Source organism: Cupressus sempervirens, chromosome 2 (genome assembly GCF_028749045.1).
Source record: "Cupressus sempervirens isolate cs-2001-9-10 chromosome 2, ASM2874904v1, whole genome shotgun sequence".
Taxonomy (NCBI): Eukaryota; Viridiplantae; Streptophyta; class Pinopsida; order Cupressales; family Cupressaceae; genus Cupressus; species Cupressus sempervirens.
Genome location: NC_143119.1, coordinates 772,509,180 through 772,522,690, shown reverse-complemented (window position 1 = coordinate 772,522,690; position 13,511 = coordinate 772,509,180). Strand labels below are relative to the sequence as shown.

Genomic DNA, 13,511 nt, shown 5'->3' with positions numbered 1-13,511 from the left:
ATATAATATTATCTCAAATATTATCATAAATATCTTCTCCAGCTATAAACACAATATGTAGGTATTATCTCAATTTCAACATATCACAAAATCAAAGAGAAACATCTCTACTATAGCTAAAATTTCAACACTAAAGGCATGAAAAAGATCTCGCGAAAAAAGAGGGCTACATATACTTTTCCGACTAATCAGTGGTATGATGAGTGCAAGACAGCCAAGAGTGTTGGCAGTGGGCCAGCATCCTTGGTAGGATTCGTGACATGGCTTAACTGCCTCCTATGGTTCTATAAGACTATTGGTTGTATCGGGCATTAAAAGGTCAATCTTTTGGTGCAATGCCAACCCATGCCTTTCTAACAAGTGGCATCAAAGCTTGGTCATAGGTTCGAATCCTGCAAGCCACGACAAGTAACGCTAGGAAAGGGATTGTTGGCAATGGGCCAGCATCCCTAGCAGGATTCACGACATGGCTTAACCGCCTCTTGTGGTTCTATAAGACTATTGGTTGTATCAAAAATTGACAGGTCGATCTTTTGGTGCAACGGAAACTCTGGCCTTTCTAACAAAGAGATCTATAAATGAGAAAGATACATGCATAGAAGACAAGAAGAAATATATAGAGTTGGTTCAATCAAAAAAGGGAGTACGTAAATGCAAGACAGGAGGAGTTAATAACTCTAAGCAAACACAATCCCAAAGATTTTTTGAAAGAACTACAGCAAAAGAAAGAACAAAATGAAAATAGTATTACTGATGCTCAATGGCTAGAATACGCAAAGGTTCTTTATGACCAGATTGATGACAAGGAATCCCCTCCCATTGTGATCACTTCTTTAGAACTCTTCACAGTGGATGATATCAAACTAGGAATAAACAAGTTAGCAAATGGTAAAGGAAAGTGACATTGACAGGCTTCGAGCTGAATTTCTAAAGTGGGGGGTAGATCTCCTTGCTCCTCACATAAAAGGGGTCTTTAACAAGGTCTAGTGTGGTTATCCCTTTATTTAAGAGTAGGGATATTAACAACCCATCTAATTATTGCACTATTATGATTAACCCTGTACTCGGCAAACTTTTTGGGAGAATGGTGGAGAATCAACAGCTAGACAGATGAGGAAGGAAAAAAAGCAAAAGGGCAAGCGGGTTTCAAACCTAAACATTCTACTATATATCATTGTGTCACTCTTAGGCATATGATAGAGAAAATATGGGACAAACAGGGAGAAGAAGCTTTTTGTTGTTTTGTGGGCTTCAAAAAAACATTTGATATAGTGCATAGAGATAAGCTTTGGAAAAGAATGGAAAAGTTTGGCATTCCAAACGCATATAGAGCAGCAGTGCATAGGCTTTATGAGAGAGTTAAATCAAAACTAAAAAGGGAATAATGGAGTGTTTTGGTAGTGATATTGGTGTAAAGCAAGAGTGCCCTTTATCCCCCACTTTATTTGGCTTATTTATTGATAAACTAGAATCGTGGCCAGATGAAATAGATGGTGAAGGGTTGAATTAGCTATGTATGTGGTGAAACTTCTTCTTTATGCCAATGATCTAATCTTAATATCAAAAATGGTTGAGGGATTAAAAGATCATTTAAAGGCTTTAGGATGCTTTTGTCAAGAAGTAGTGATGCAAGTGAACATTAGCAAGACTGAAATCATGATTTTTTCTTTGAAAAGAAAGGAGCATTTGGACTTTCTTTTCAAAGGCAGCTAGTTAGAAATTGTGAAAGAATACAAATATTTGGATATTGACTTCCACTACAGGCTCCGCTAGGAGACTTGTAGAGTGAAAAGGATTCAAGAAGGATGCAAAGCATCCTATCTGCTGCAACACAAATGTAGAAATGCCGAGCTTTGGGATTGGAAGACCAATAAAACTCTCTTTGGTCTGCTGGACACTCTAGTTGAACTTTATAAATGCGAGATTCAGAGGGGGCATGACAAAGTGCAGGTGGAGACAATTAGAGAGGCAATATCAAAGTCACTGCCTCAATGCCATCTGAAATACTATTAGCGGAAGCCGAAATGTACCCATTAGACACAGCAGCAATAACTCGGTTAATAAGTTATTTAAAGAAACTTGAGAACATGAATAACATTACCCCAAAACTACAATGAAAGAGGGCTTGGCTTGTAAGAAGAAGACTTGGATGAAACAAAACATAAATAGTTGAGCACATGGTGATAGGATTAACCTCAGACAGAAATAACAGTTACATGCAAATATAACCAATATCAAAAAATAATAGATCACACATAAGAAAACACAAGACACCAAGGTTTAACATGGTTCACCTAATCCCTGGGCTCCGTCCACCAACAGCAAGTCCAATATTATTATTATCCAATGATTACAACCTGATTATAATCCGTAATCCCTTATGAATCAATACTGTCACAAGAACCAATTTTCGCATCACACACACTATGAAAACCCCTAACTCTAAGCCCTTTTTATACAAATTTTTTGCCGCTTACAAAATTAGGATTAGAATAATAGAAAAATAGTAGTCGACATCTTTTACAATATAAGGGCATTTTTGGCTTCGAGGGCACTGCCCCCAAATAGACCCCACCTTGTACTACGACAGGAAGTGCACCTAAGGCACTGCCCCAGGACCCCGCAGGGGCGCTGCCCCTTGACCCCGTCTCAGGGGCATAGCCCCCAAACCCCCATAGAAATAATCTGGAGGGAAACTGCGACGAATAAACCTCCGAGTCTAATTAGGCTTTACATCACAACAATCTTCCACTTGAAGACTAATCAAGCTCCACAACAATAACCTCCCACTTGGAGACTGATCATAGCACTACTAATCCTGTAGCTCCCACTGGAGTATCAAAACACCCTGGACTCTATTGTTCTTTTATTTTTTTCAATCAAGAAGACCAACTGAAGCTGAAGAGGAGTTAAGCTTCTCCCTTGTCACTACTTTTGTAAACATATCCGCTGGATTTTCATTTGTATGTATCTTCTCCAGCTTTAACTGTCCATCATCCAAAACTGACCGAATGAAATAGTACCGCAACTGTATGTGTTTTGTCTTTGAATGCAGAACTAAATTCTTTGCAAGATGAATGGCACTCTGACTATCCTGTAAACAAATAATTATCCTTCTGAGGGTGTCCCAATTCTTCCAAGAAGAATTGAAGCCATATCATCTCCTTGGTTGCCTCCGTAGCAGCAACATACTCTGTCTCTGTAGTGGATAAAGCATTAACCTTCTGTAACCTATAAACCCAACTCATGGCTGTCCCACCAACAATAAACACATAACTTGTAGTACTCCACCTGGTATCAATATCCTCTGCCAAATCTGAGTCAACATATCTCTGTAAATCAGTAGTAGAGCCCCCAAAACGTAAACACTTACTAGATGCTCCTCTCAAATATTTGTGAATCCATTTAACTGCATTCCAATGCTCAATTCCTGGATGACTCATATACCTACTAACAACTTCCACTGCATGTGCAATATCTGACTTTGTACATACCATAGCATACATCAAGCTTCCTACAACAGAAGCATAAGGTATTTTGGACATCTTATCCTCCTTTTCTTGTATCTTTGGACACATCTCCTTAGTCAACTTCAAATGACCAAGTAAAGGTGTGCTGACAACTTTAGCATTCTACATAGAAAAACATTGCAACACCTTCTCAATATAATCAGCCTAAGATAATGTCAATTTCTTGTTCTTCGTATCTCTGCAAATCTTCATATCAAAGATTTGTTTTGCTGCCCCCAAATCCTTCATAGCAAATGCATGTGCTAACTGGCGTTTCAACCCCTTAATGTGATCCATGTTAGACCTAGCTACAAGCATATCATCAACATATAAACATAAAATAATGTAGCTGACATCATTCAACTTCTTAAAATAAACACAATGATCTAAATGACACCTACTATATCCATGCTCATGCATAAACTTGTCAAATTTCAGATACCATTGTCGAGGTGCTTCCTTCAAGCCATATAAACGTTTATTCAATCTGCACACTAAGTTCTCCTTACCTTTGACCTCAAATCCCTGTGGTAGTGCCATATATATCTCTTCATCCAAATTACCATGAAGGAAGGTTGTTTTAACATCAAGCTGCTCCAAATACAAATCTTCAACAGTCACAATACTTAAAACAGTGCGAATAGAAGTCATTTTAACAACAGGAGAAAATATCTTATCAAAATCAATGCCTTGTTTCTGTGCAAATCATTTTACAACTAACCTGACTTTAAATCATTTCTTACCTCCATCCTCTTCTTTCAACCTGTAAGACTCATTTATTCTGCAAAGCCTTTTTACCTACAAGCAAATTGCATAAATCTCATGTCTTATGTTTTAGCAAAAAGTCCAAATCCAATATCAGTAAGTAAAATAGAATACAAAGAAGGAGAAAATCTTTCTGAGAGTTTACTTATCCTTGTTGACTGTCTAACATTCACTAGGGTGTGTGGTATTTGTTGTTGCGGTTGTTGCAGATCATGAGGAATTGCTGGAACATTAGCTTTTGGAGTATCATCCAGCACTACATTCATCATTCTCTTTCTTCTCGTGTTACTGCAACAGATCTTTGTACAACACTTTCTCATTGAATATGACATCCCTGCTTCTTACAATTTTATGATTTTCAAAATCTTAAAGCCTATAAACAAATTCATTAATGTCATATCCAACAAATACACATTTCTTTGACTTAGCTTCCAGCTTGGTTCTATTTTCAGAGTCTATATGAGCAAATGCTTCACAACCAAAGGTTTTGAGAAAAAAATAACTCATCATCTTACCAATCCATGCTTCCTTTGGAATACCACAACCCGAAGGAGTAGATGGACCTCTATTAACCAAATATACAGTAGTATTGACAGCCTTCGCCCACATGTTTAATAGCAACCTAGCATGTAACCTCATACTTCTTGCACGCTCCATTATAGTCATGTTCATGCGTTTAGCCACTCCATTTTCTTGTGGAGTCCTTGGAACTGTTTTATATCTATGAATACCATTAGTGGAACAATAATCTTCAAATTCATGACTACAATACTCACCATCATTATCAAATCTGAGGCATTTTAATTTCTTTCTAGTCTCATTTTCAACCAAGCATTTCCATTTCTTAAAAGTTTGAAATACATCAGATATTTGTCTAAGAAAATAAACCCCATACTTTTCTAGTTGCATCGTCAATAAATGGAACATAATAATGAAAGCCACCAAGGGAAGATACCTGAGCTAGTCCCCATACATTTGTATGCACAAGCTCTAATTTCTCACCTTTATTTTCCTTCCTTCACAAAACTCACTCTCTTTTATTTTTCATACACACAACTTTCACAAAAATCCATATTAACACATTTCAGACCTGGTAAAACTTTCTTTGAATGAAGTACTTTCATACCTTTCTCACACATGTGCCCAAGTCTGTTGTGGCACTACGTTGTATCAAAATCTATGGCAACTATTTGTTCTCCCTGCTCAACTATAGCAATTGTTCCAAAACATTCATTTTCCTCTGAAACAATCAAAGTAGAAGGAATAATATGACCTATACAAAGATATAAGATGCCTACTTTCACACCTTTTACTACTACAAGGGAATGAAACCTTCCAATTTTTATCATTAAAAGTAATTACACAACCCCCATCACCGAGTTGCCTTGCTGAAATTAAATTCCTACTCAGCCTTAAAACATGTCTTACCTCATGTAGTAGCCAATGATTCCCATTCTCCAACTTAATCTTAACTTTTTCCTTTCCAACAAGCCCAAAATCACCTTGGACATAATCAATGAAATAACCTCTATGAGGTGTAGCATGAAATGAAGCACCAGACTCTAAAACCCATGAATCATCAACACTTTCTAAAGACAGAAGCAAAGCATCCTCTTCGGATTTGTTACTTACCATATTTGCCTCCTTGATCCCTTCTGGTTTATCTCTTTCATTGTTCTTTCGAGTCCAGCAATCTTTCTTCTTATGCCCTATTTTACCACAATACCAGCAATCTCTCGTTCCTCTGGATTGAGACCTCTTGCCCTTTGACTTTCCTCTTGATTTCCCATGATTTTCAGAATTATTTCCTCTCTCAGCTCTTCTGCCTCTACTTTGTGTATTCAAAGCACTTCCTAATGGAGATCCACTAGAGGATTTCCTACAAGTTTCTTCACTTAAAATAACACCGATCACATCATCATATTTTAGAGTATTAGATCCAGAAACATAATTACTCATAGTCATTACCAAGCCATTCCAGCTTTCAGGCAAAGAACACAAAATCAAGAAACCCCTAATTTCTTCATCAAAATTAATACCCACAAATGATAACTGACTAATAATAGTATTAAACTCATTTAAATAATTTGCAACAGATTCACCCTCTACCATTTTCATATTAAATAAACGTTTCATGAGAAATACCTTATTTGAAGCGGAGGGCTTTTTATACAATTTCAATAGGGTTTCCATCAACTCTTCCATCGTCTTCGCTTTTGTAATGTTAAATGTCACTAATGGTGCCAAGCATAACCGAATGCTTCTAAGTGCCTTTCTGTCTAAAATCTCTCATTTCTCATTTGTCAAAGTTCCCTGATTTTTAATTTTTCCTTTCAATGGCTTCCATAAATCCTTTTGATAGAGATAATCCTTCGTTTGCATCTTCCATAACTAAAAGTTCTGCCCATTAAACTTGTCAACCCTTAGCTTACCCTCGTCTGTCATTGCTCCCACTCAACTTTGAAACTCCCACTCAACCGTGAGACCTTCCTGCAAAGGATTGCTAAAAAAACGACGACGGCCTTGACGGAGCCTAAAAATTTAGGTCTCCACTTGTGAAATGATGTTGACAACTGAAGATATCAGAAGCCTATATCACGAAACTTGTCAGAGAAGATCGACATTTCAAATTCTGAATATATTGATGAAGATAATCATAATGATGCAGATATTTCATAAAGGCACAAAGAGATTTTTAAAGAATTCTTGAAACAAAGCAAGCAATTAGATGCATCAGTAAAGGATCCTCTGAGGGTTTACATCAGATAACAATAAAATATGCAGCAATCAATGCTGTTAGGCCTGGGCTTAGTCATATAGGGAAGAGAATGTCTTCTTTTGGTAGTTATCCTGGAGAAGCATCTACAGTTCCAGAGGAGACAGATTTTTGGCTAGATAGCTGCTATAGCTGTTCGGTAGATCAAGATAAATGTGCAAGTGCTGGAAAAGATAAATCTTATCATGGTTCTTTTGGGCAACGAAACCACCAGGCAGTGAAGATGTCTAATCATGTTGATAGAGGTCTGTTGATGGATGATAAGAGCAGATTGATAAGGACGCAAATGGACACCAAAATTTCTGGAGAGGCTGTATTCCTTGAAAGCATATCTAATAATACAATGAATCATGAGAGACACAGATTGTAGAGCTCCAATCTGCATTCTAATTCTAGGAGTGGCAAAGGTAATTTCATATTGGTGACGGAATGTGAACAGTTATCTTCATCTGGACAAAAGACTCGAGGGCATTGAAATAGACAGAAGAGTAACACCCAAATACCAGAATGTGGCACATATACATACATCCCTAAAGCATCTGTAAAACATGAAAATAGTCCAATTGCTGAGAACAGTGTGATAGGACTTCCAGATTCACTTCCACATAATCATTTACCTATTTCTGGCTCCAAAAAACATGGTAGACAACCTGTTGCAGCACTGGCAAGACCAGGTCTAAAACAAGGTGTGCAGATATTTAGTGAGAAATCCGGAGTTGCTTCAGGTGAAAACAACTCATAGACATTAAGGCAGCTTCATGCTAAAGAAGACAACGAAGAATGTTTTCAGGCAGATATTGAGCAAGCAGTTCGGCAAAGTCTTTATGCTACCAAAACTGAAGGTGGATATCTTATAACAGATGGCATTGTACAAACCTCTGTTTTGCATCTAAAAGTGATGACTGGAGTGGATACTTTGGGGAAAGGACTACAGAATGAAGTTGGCGAGTGCAACTGCTTGTTAAATATTATCATACAATCACTATGGCATTTACAGAGAATGCAGCAGGAGCTTCTTGTACTGTCAAAATCCCTGCATGTTCATGTGGGCTATCCTTGTGTGTCTGTGCACTCCACAGTATTTTTCTCGCTTTAAGCTTCTAGACCAGTATCCAGGATGCATGAGGAACGTTTTCAGAACGGAGGAATGCATTCAAAGTAGTACATAATGAATATTGAGAGTGAGAAACACATTGGGTATAAATGCTACAGAAAATCTGATACAAGAAGAGCCTGTTAAGGAATATTTATCAGTGCAGACGAATTATAATGCTGCTTTGGCATCCAGAGCAATTGTAGAAGAGCTTTCAGGTATTCCTGTGACAGTGGAAATTACAAGTGATTTGTTTGATAGACAAGGACCAATATATAGAAAGGACATTGCAGTCTTTGTTAATCAGTCTGGAGAAAAAGCAGATACATATGCATTGACACAAATTCTCCAGCAATTATTTGGTGAAAAGTATATATGGTGATGAAAGGAACCTCTGCCTGAAGGGACACGCACAGGATAAACCACTGGAAGGCTATTAATCGTTGTCGAGAGGACTCCATTAATTGTACCTGTAAACTGTAGCGAAATCAACCCAATGGTAATAATTTATCTTTGTGTTGCTAATCGCATGAGGTATGGCCGGATTTTGTCTTCAGCAAGGGGTTTCACGTCTTGCGCTTTTGTTGCTTCACGCTATGAGTAAATTCTCAGGCGAAGTATTTCCCAGGATTGCGTGAGTGGTAGTTCTGCCTATTCATCATTAGTTTGACGTTTTGTGTTTTGTTTTGCAGGTCCAGGTGCATGGGAAAATCTGGAGCGATCAAACATTCAAAATAGAGGATTATTCATATTACTAATTTTATCTTCGGATAAAGTTTATTGGCATCGATTATACAAAGTTTGTATTAAGAATAAACTTCCAAGATATTTAAAGGGAGTTACAATTAGTTTGTTGTTATGAAGAGTTGCATCATTTTGAAAAAATTAGATGCCGAATGGGTGTGTCTATTCACCCAAACACCCTTTCGTCGCCTATAAATATATGATGTGAAATCAAAACAAAGAGACACTTATGACATTATTCATTATTCATATTTTTAATTTTTATCTATCGTATACATTATGATATATTATATTTTTCCAATTGGCAGTGAAATGGACTTTTGAACTAAGCCTGTGGATTTGAGTTAGTGAGTGGATTTTGTGCGGTCCAGATATGTTCGCAATAGATGGATCTTCTGTAAGGAATGTCTCTATTGTGATTTTATTTTCGGCATTATTATTTATTTTATATTTTGGAGTTTTAAATTATTATTAAGTTGTATCCTTTATAAATGTTTTTTATTTATTTTCCATAAATATTTTAATATTTGGATAAGTGGATTGGATCATTATTGCATTTTAAATTTGATAAACGCAAATATTGTGAAATATTTTATTGTTTCTGTATTTACGTCTAATTTGTCTCCACAGGAGTTAAAGTGCATTTTAGATATATAATTGATCTGTCGCGTCTGAATTATTAAATTTATTTATAGTTTAATATATTAAACTTTATAAAGTTGTACGTTTCAACTAATAATGTTGACTCTGATTGCCCATTTAATTAGGCACTAGTCTTTCACTCCTGATTTATGATCCATATGCTGGCAATTGTTTCATTTCTCGCCTTAGAGGAATTAATATATTCATCTGTTGCATTAATCCATATTTATTCTTTATTTAAACATTACTTCAATCATTTACTTTTCTTCTCAATTCATAAATTGCAAATTTAAAGTTCACCTATTTTTCTTGCCATTTGGAAAACTTTTATTGTCTTTGTGTTCTAATCAATCTGCTTTAAGCATCTTGGACTTTAAGTGTTTCGTCCAGGATCAGGTACACCCGCCTCGGTCTTGCAGAGTCGGAAGTGCAGGGAACTCGGACCGTGTTGTTCAGTTCCGTCAAGTTGGCCTTAACCAGTTGGATATCCCAGCATCGAGCAAGCAAGGCTCGTAGGATTCCAATCTACGGTTTTGGGAACCAACAGACCTAGCTAAATTTTAAAAAAAACGACGACCGTCTGGCTCTGATACCACTTGATAGTATTAACCTCAGATAGAAATAACCAATATCAGAAAATAATAGATCGCACATAAGAGAATACAAGACACCATGGTTTAACATGGTTCACCCAATCCCTGGGCTACATCCACCAACAGCAAATCCAATATTATTATTATCCAATGATTACAACCTGATTACAATCTGTAATCTCTTAACAGCTCAATACCGCTACAAGAACCAATTTTCGCATCACGCACACTATGAAATCCCTAACCCTAAGCCATTTTTATACAAACTTTTTGCCGCTTACAAAATTAGGACTAGAATAATAGAAAAATAGTAGCCGATGCCTTTTACAATATAAGGACATTTTTGGCTTTCCGAAAACCCCCGTAGGAGCATTGCCCCTTGACCCCACCCTGTACTGCGACAGAGAGCGCACTTAAGGCGCTGCCCCTTGACCCCATCTTGGGGGCACATCCCCGTAAAAATAATATAGAGGGAAACCAGGCCGAATAAACCTCTGAGTCTGATTAGGCTCCACATCACAACACATGGAACATCAAGTTGCACGATTTTCCTACCACCAATGTGGAAATAAAGAAGTTTGTCATGGGAAAATTTCAAACTACCATGTGGTCTCATAACATGGTCGAAAAAAGGCACATTATATTGAAGTGTTCAACCCTTTCAGAGGACAAGGGGATCAAACTTAACTTGGGTCAGCTATTAATGGTAAGGCTAGGGTGTTACCAGCTCAATTGAGGACAAGTTCACATCATCTCAAATGCAAAACGAGTAGATGGAAAAGGCCTAAGAGAAGTGGGAGGAGAGGGTCTGCGAGTTTTGGAAAAAAGGGATTGTTGAAACTGAATGGAACTTTTCATTGAGTGCACGGCATATGAGGACATCCGAGCCAGTAAGGGGTCATCTTAGAGGCAGGCATAAGCATACATAGTTTATTTGAGGAGGATAAGATGCGGCAGACTGCTAGTTTGACTGTCATGATTCATAGCAGGAGATTAGATCTGGAAAGAAATATGAATTAGTGTAAGGTTTTTGACTCATGGTCCCCTAGGCCAATGGTCTCGTCATTAAAATTCTTCATTTATTCATTCACGATGATAGGAGTTTTTCAGGAGAGAGAGAGAGAGAGGAGGAGGAGGAGGGGCAGCATGGCTGTAAACTAAAACCTAAAGGCTAAAATGCATTTAAACAATATAGTAAAAATTGAAATCTACAAAATAAAATCCGGGCGAAAAACTTCTTAAGCACATATCCCGAATATGATCTTTAAGTAATTTTCATTACACTGAAATGTGATTTCTCTAGCAATTAGCATATGCATCAGCAGCGCATTGCAAAACTAGCTTTCCCAAGAATTAAAAACTACTTTGGTTGGCATTATACTGAAACACTTTTAAGTGTTTCGTAATCCCAGGCCGCTATATAAAATAAGAAAAAAAAAATGCTATTAGAGAATCCTATAAAATAATTGATAATTGAAAAGCCTGTTTACTTCTGCCTACTTCAAAATTGATTTCATATACGAAAAGATCCAGGGTTTGATTGAACTGACCACTGACAAAATTAATTTCAATTCGAACAGTTCGTGTCCGGCTGTAAATGGCCTGCGTAATACTCTTCAACAAGTATGCAGTGAATTACGGACAGTTATCATGGGGAGGAATAAACCAGTAGAACAAATTATCGCAGGTATTTGATTAAATCGCAATGATAAGCAAATGCTGACTTAATGTAGTAATTAATCATAGAAAATTATGAACGTCGGATTTCTATGTAATAAAGCGAGTTGGAGATGTTTAAACAATTGAAAATGGCCTAAAAAGGAAATGGAAATGGAAATGAATTCGTTATGCTTATGTTATAGAGTTATTAGGATTTGTAGGCTACGATATTCATTAGGGGAAAGGTACTAATTGTTATTAATTTGTGTATTTAATTAAGGTAGTAAATTTTATAGGATTTCTATTTCTTCTTTTTTGGTTGTTTTTGTTTGTGATTTAACTATTTAAAATTAAGGTTTTGACTTTTAAGTAATAATGATGTATTTTGGAGGAAATATTATGTGTAAAAGAGTTTAAAAGTGGTCTCAAAAAAGTGTTGACATATACAAGACTCTTATGGCCTTAATATATGCTCATTACATATTTAATAATTAATTTAAAAACTCCAATTTCAAAATTAAAAAGTACATGATTGCAAGTGTTTAGGTGTATGGGCTTGTTCACTTGTTTCACTTTTGCATTAGGAAAGTGGGCACATTAAATCCCCCATGTCCCTTTAAGGTCTATTGTTGACAACATAGATGTCTTCTTGTGAATGCATGTCCAAACTTTTGGAACCCTAAAATCAAAGATTTCAACTCATTTGGGCATTTTCTCTTTTGGTTCCCTTGTAAAATTGTGAAGCCTTTGGTCTACGACCATTTGGCATCCACTTTGCAACCACTAGGTAACGTGCACCCATCGAGCATGCTTCCTTTATTGTATGCATAGTGATGAAAGTATCTCAATGATTGTCTCAGTGTCGTTGATGGTTTCATTTGACTCTAAAATGATTGTCTTGATGGTGTAGTGGGTTTCATTAAAATGTTTAGTATTTGGTATACGTTAAGGAGGGTTTCATTTTATTGTTAAATGATTATCCTTATGCATAAAGGGTTACATAAAAGTGATAAAGTTTGTCTCTTTGCACATGCATTTTTCTTTATTTTGCCATTATTTTCTCAAATGGTGTTCAAGGTTTTTCTCAAATGATTGCATTATTTTTGTATGGCCTGGTGCCACTCATTATCTCAATGGTTATCTCTATGTCAATGAGGGTTTCGTTTAATGGTCAAATGATTATGTCAATAGTCTCATGATTTTTATTAAAATATTCATTATTTGGTATATGTCATGAAGGGTTGCAATTTGTTGTAATGAGGTGCAATACAGAAAAGTGTTAGAAAATAGTAAAAATAAAGCAAAATCTTGAACTTCTTACCTTGATTGATCTCCAACTAACTCCAAAAATAGTTTCCAGGGCCTTTTATGTGCTATTGGATCACTAGTGCCCATTCCCAAGTGATTGTTGGGCTCAAAGTTGCATTCTTCCAACATTTTGCATAAATTTTACAACTTTTGTGCTATTTTGCACTTCTACTACTCCAAACTACTTCTAAGTGACCCAAATCACCTAGAAACCACTCCAAAGACCTAATTTACCCTGGGACAAACTTCCTAAACATACTTTACCCCATGACCACCCTTGGTGGCTCAAGACCTTAAATTTGACCAAGGGCACTAATCAAGGTTCACAAACCAAAATGGGTCTAATGAGGCTTAGTCTTACAAGATTTGTTACCTTTAGACCTTAATAAATCACTAATTACAATTCACAACAAAATGATTAA

The 13,511-nt window shown here is 36.6% G+C and overlaps 1 protein-coding gene across 4 annotated transcripts in view; it reads right to left on the bottom strand.

Annotated features, from left to right (window-relative positions):
- Positions 1-11,829, bottom strand: part of LOC149575745 (uncharacterized) — a 241,306-nt gene extending 229,477 nt beyond the window's left edge. For 2 of the 4 annotated variants that reach the window (XR_016360224.1, XM_089815536.1), the window contains exon 1: positions 11,673-11,807. The gene's annotated coding sequence lies outside the window, so the exon portion shown is untranslated. Of the gene's footprint in view, positions 1-11,672 lie in introns of all 4 variants that reach the window. The other 2 variants (XM_089815534.1, XM_089815535.1) reach the window with 2 other exon arrangements.
- Positions 11,830-13,511: the final 1,682 nt, after the last annotated feature.